The following is a 211-nucleotide window of genomic DNA, read 5'->3' as shown; positions in this document are numbered from 1 at the left end:
CTGCGCAGACCCAGGTGCAGGAGCTTGGACTTTGGTTGGGGCCACGGCTGCCAGGCCCTGTCATGGTGATGTGGTGGAGTGCGTTCGCTGGGTGTTCAGGGGGCTCTGATGGCGTCTCACGTTGAGGTCTCATGGGGCGGATGAGGAGCGCCTGGCTGCTGGGTCCAGCCTACTCCTGCTAGCGCTGGTCCTGCTGAGGAGGGGATGCGGA

The 211-nt window shown here is 64.9% G+C and overlaps 1 protein-coding gene across 1 annotated transcript in view; it reads left to right on the top strand.

The window, feature by feature from the left end:
• The window catches only part of LOC104526554 (solute carrier family 12 member 5-like), a gene marked incomplete at both ends in the record, with an annotated part of 3,270 nt that overhangs the window by 1,933 nt on the left and 1,126 nt on the right, over positions 1-211 (top strand).

The sequence above is a fragment of the Antrostomus carolinensis genome, unplaced genomic scaffold (assembly GCF_000700745.2).
Source record: "Antrostomus carolinensis isolate BGI_N321 unplaced genomic scaffold, ASM70074v2 scaffold34246, whole genome shotgun sequence".
NCBI lineage: Eukaryota > Metazoa > Chordata > Aves > Caprimulgiformes > Caprimulgidae > Antrostomus > Antrostomus carolinensis.
Note: the sequence above shows the minus strand (reverse complement) of the source record. Positions and strands in the feature narration are given on the sequence as shown.